Below are 5,284 nucleotides of genomic sequence, written 5' to 3'. Positions count from 1 at the left end.
GTCTCACTAACTATCTGAGTCTTTGATTAAATTTCCCCTTCCATTCATTGAATGAGCAAAAGTTTCATTAAAACTCATTAATTCATTGATAATATAAAAAAAAGTTCAATTGAAAACTTTCCCATTGATGAAAACATGATGATGATGAGACACAGAGTAATTTAATTTCAATACTAATTGCAATTAATATCCTTAAATGATAATTAATGTGCTCAATGTTTAAATCAATGATTCTCATTGATGATATTCAACAATCAGCTGATTGAGTGTTCAAAGTTAATTATTTCAGTCTAATGTTTTGAATTGATCAATTCAAATCCACTAATCATTATAAGGATTTAAGATATTGATTAACATCAAATTGATTGATTAGCATTTCCCCCAATCAGTATCATCCTCTTATTTTATCCCCTCTTGTATATTTTTTTTCATCCTTGCCAATCAAAGATGATGAGGATGAGGGATGATAATCAAGCATGATGATGATAAATTGATTAATCAAATCTAATTGTATAGATTAACATTCAAGTTTATCTATTGGATTAGGAGAGAGATGAGATTAATTTCTGTTATCAATTTTATCCTCATCATCATCAAAGACGATTGATGATTATGATAATCATCCCAACGATTGTCAATTATTATTATTATATCATTTTAATCATTTGATATATAAGGTGGGACAGCAGCAGCAACAGTAACAGCCAGAAATTCAGCAAATGGAAACGATTAGTTTAATTTTCCAAATATGAATTCCAAATTAATTCACTTCCTTGGAAATAAACCAAATCGATTCCTGAAATTAAATTAATTAACTAAATCAACTTGATTTAAAATTAAAACAAATTAACTTTATTAAATTAAATTAAAATCAAACATAATTAATTAGTTGAACCATCACCATCAAAAGCTAATGATTGATTGACCATGTTGTTGTTGTTGTTGTTGTTTACCATCATCATCAACAATGAATTAACTAATTAAAAAGGATTATTGTTGTTAATCAACAATCAACAATTAAATCAAATGTTGTTTACAAAAACAACCACAACAATAAGCGCCATCCAAAATTTACAACAATTAATTAATTAAGAAAATTAAATGTAGGGGAAAAGTAGGAGGCAGAGAAAGAGAAAAATTAAGCAAAAGAAAGAGAAATGAAAGAGAAAAGGAAAGAGAAATTAAATCAAAGAAAGAGAAAAAGAAAGAGGAATTAATATCCCTTTGATTTTCTTTCTCCAATTTCTTCTTTACATTACACCCCCACCCTTATGGTTAAACAAAGGGAGATGGAGAGACAATTTATGGTTATTCAGCGGTTCTCTTCAGCTTGTTGATTGGAATGAGATGCTTGGAATGAACCTGTTCAATTCTGAGAGGTGATTCCGAGATGGCAATGTTATAAATGTTATCAGCAATTTTTCCAGCGACTCTGTATGGTCCACAGCTATTTGGATCTAATTTCCTCTTATTGATCCCAGCAAGATTTTTAACGTAAACAATCTCGTTATCAGCAAATTTATAGTCATCGTGTTTATGATTGAAAAGCTCAGCGTTAGCTCGATGATTATCCAATGAATTTCTGAAAGCTTGAGTCCGAGCTTCATCTAATTCAGGGAATTCAATATCATCACAGTTTTCGGTTTACTTCCATTAAACAGATAAAATGGAGTAAATTTGGTGGCAGCATGAGGAGTATGATTGTACTCAAAGATCGTACGTTGTAAGTACTTGACCCAGCCATATCGATAGTTGTTGGAGATCATTTTGATTCTGATCCTATCGATTATTGTGTTTCCAACACGCTCACAAAGTCCATTACTTTGGGGTGATGATTTGGGAATGAAAGTGATATTAATCTTCATCCGGTCCAGATATTCAGCGAATTCATTTGATGTTATAGCAGTGTATTTATCAGCTAGCAAGGTATCAGGTTTACCATCAGCGATCACTTTATTAATCAGTGATATAAATTCAGCAGCAGTTTGGTGATTCGAGGCAATAGCCCAGACAAATCTAGTGAAATGGTCAACAGCAAAATGGATGTAGCGTTTCTTGGATCCATATCGATCCAGCCCACAGATAGTATCGATAGCAATTATTTGAATGGGTTCAGCAGGACCAAAGTGTCCCATTTCAGCAATTAGTTTTGACCTTCTTGTTTTACCCAATTGACATGGATTACAGTTTTAACAAAATTAATCACATCCTCGGTTAATTTCGTCCATGTGTATTTCCAGCTTATGATGGTTATCATTTTTCGTATACCAACATGACCAAATTGTTGGTGAACTGCGTCCATCAGCTTATACCTTAAGGACAAAGGTAAAATTATTTTCCTGTTTCCGTTTTATCAGTCTTGTAATGTATTCCGGTTTCATCAGTGTTGTAAATCAATATCATTGATTTTAGATTGTTCAGCTTTTATTTCTTCAGCAGTGATGAAATTCACCAATTTGAATGGATAATCCACCGGATCAGCAGCAACAGGATCTCTTGAGAGATAATCAGCTTCCACGTTCTCTTTACCAGGACGATACTTGACCTCAAAGTCATATTGAGAGAGGAAGAATGACCAGGTAAATAACCGACTATTTGGCTCTTTGATCTTGTGAATGGCCTTAAGAGCGATATGATCAGTGATGACGGTGAACTTGCGATCATACAAATAGTGGTGCCAGAACTTAACAGCTTCAACAATAGCGAGACACTCGAGATGAGTTACAGGATAGTTAACTTGATGAACTGTTAGCTTTTTGGAAAAGTATCCAATCGGGTGTAGCTTATTGTTCTCATCCGGTTGTTTCAGAACAGCACCTAGACCAATACGACTAGCATCGGTTTCTAGGATCAGCACAGCATTTGGGTTAAACATTTTTAGCACTGGATCAGAGGTGAACAAGGTTTTAATTTGATCAAATGATCCTTGACAATCAGCAGTCCAATTGAACTTTGTATCCTTTTTCAGCAGATGATGAATTGGGTCCAGAATCTTTGTAATGTTTTTGATGAATTTCCGATTATAATTTACCTTGCCCAAGAATCGTCGAACCTCTGATACATTTTTGGGTGGTTTGAGATTCAGAATTGAATCAATGTTCGAATGGAGAGGCTTGATCGAATCTTGAGATAAATTATGACCAAGATAATTCACATTAGTCTGGAACAATTTTGATTTTTCAAAGTTCAATTTTATGTTTTCAGCAGCAACAGCAGAGAAAAGTTGAGAGAGATGGTCAAGATGAATTTGGAGAGATGGAGAGAAAACAATAATGTCATCAATATAATTGTGACAAAATTTAGTCAATTGATGTTTCTCCAGGATATTACGGATTGACCTTTGAAAGATGGCAGGAGCATTTTTCAATCCAAACGGCATAACCAGCCATTCATAATGACCATGTTGAGTGACAAAGGCGGTCTTATGAATGTCCTTCTCTCTGACTTTAATGTGCCAAAATCCTGACCTAATATCGAAGACACTAAAGAACTTACTCCCGTAGAGGGAATCAATAATGTCCTCAATCCTTGGCATCGGATATTTATCAGCGAGCATCTTATCGTTGAGTTTACGATAGTCGATGCAGAAGCGGGTTTTATCGTTGTCTTCCCTCTTGAAGGCCAACGTAACAGGTGAAGCATAAGATGAGTGAGATGGACGGATCAACCTTGCTTCCAGCAGAGATTTAACTTCAGCGACAATTCGATCTTCACGTAAAGTACGATAAGGTTTCGAATTGATGGGAATTTCAGTATCCAATTCGACGATACATTCGACATCTTTTAATTGACCCATGTCGAATTTCCCTTCAGCAAATACCCCTTTGTATTTTGTCAGCAGCTTCAGCATAGCGGGATTGATACTATCAGCATGTACCTGATCAGCAGCAACTAATTTGGTTTTTAGGTCCAAATAGAAGTTATCATTCAGCTTCAGCGGTAGAGGAATCAGTTTGATGGTTGTTGGTTCAACAGGAGCAGCAAGAGTTTGTTTGATTTGGTAATCAGCGTCACATTTAAGATTGAACTTCCAAATTAAGTCCAATCCCAGCAGAAGATCAACACAGAGTAGGTTGGTGACGTAAGCGAAAATAAGGTGAGTAAATGATCCAATGGTTAAATTAAATTTGGCGAGACTTGAAATTTCCCCTTCCCCAGTCATAGTTGAAAAACTTGAACCATTAAATTGAATTGATGTAAGCTTCAATTGATCAACAATTGATTTATTAATTAAAGTGATGTTAGAGCCTGGGTCATAGAGTACAGAGATTGGATCAGCATTGATTAAACCAGGAATAAGGAGGTGAGAGGGTTTGTTTTCAAGTCTCCCAATTAATTTAAATTATTTTGGTGTTGGGAGGAATCAGCGGAATTGGTGTTGGAATCATCAGCTCGAACGAAGTTGACCTTGGTTTGTTTTCCTTTCTTTATTGGACAATCTTCGGACCAATGGTACTGATCGGGTTTACCATTATTAATGCAAGTCCAACAAGAGCTTTTCGGTGGACGTTTTACGAAAGGTTTATCGGTGTTTTGGCCTTGACCTCGTTGATGGTTGTTAAATGATCTCTTATCATTTCCTCGAGGTTTACCTTGGTGATTGGGACGATGAGTGTTCACATGACCTCTACCTTGTTGGTTGGGGTAGCCACGATTACCTCTAGCGAGTTGACTCTCAGCAGTTTTAGCGATTGTGAAAAACTGGTCATAAGTTTTAACACGGTGTCCAAGAAAACAATCATGTAATCTACCTGTTAGATTATCAATCATGATGGTGACAGCGTGATCTTCAGAGACACCAGCTTTATTGGCCAATCGTCGTTTCGATTCGAAGTAGTCAACGACATCCTTACATTGATCGAACTTTAGGTGGAGAAATTCGAGTATTGGCTCAACGGTCTTGATACCAAAGCGATTGATCAGCTTCATTTTCATTTCAGACCATGATGAAGTATCTCTCTCACAAAGGTAAAAGTCTAGAGGGTCTTCATCAAGATACTCACTAAGGAGATCCAGCATTTCGTCTTCGGACCAATTGTATCGGACACCAGCAGACTCGAAGAGTTTAATCCAATTTTCAATTGAAACATTGGGTTTCAAGCCAGTAAAGATCTTTAATCGTGGTCGATAAATTGGTTTTCGGTAGTAGTATTGTTCAGCGGGTGATGAAATCGATTCATCTTGATCCAATTGATCATCAGCCATGGTTAACTAATGATTCAACCCGTTTACCTTCAATTAATCTACTGATTCCTTTAGTAATAAAAAGTAACCAGTAGAGAAA

Source organism: Panonychus citri, unplaced genomic scaffold (assembly GCF_014898815.1).
Source record: "Panonychus citri isolate SS breed McGregor unplaced genomic scaffold, ASM1489881v1 Contig00139, whole genome shotgun sequence".
Lineage (NCBI taxonomy): Eukaryota > Metazoa > Arthropoda > Arachnida > Trombidiformes > Tetranychidae > Panonychus > Panonychus citri.
Note: the sequence above shows the minus strand (reverse complement) of the source record.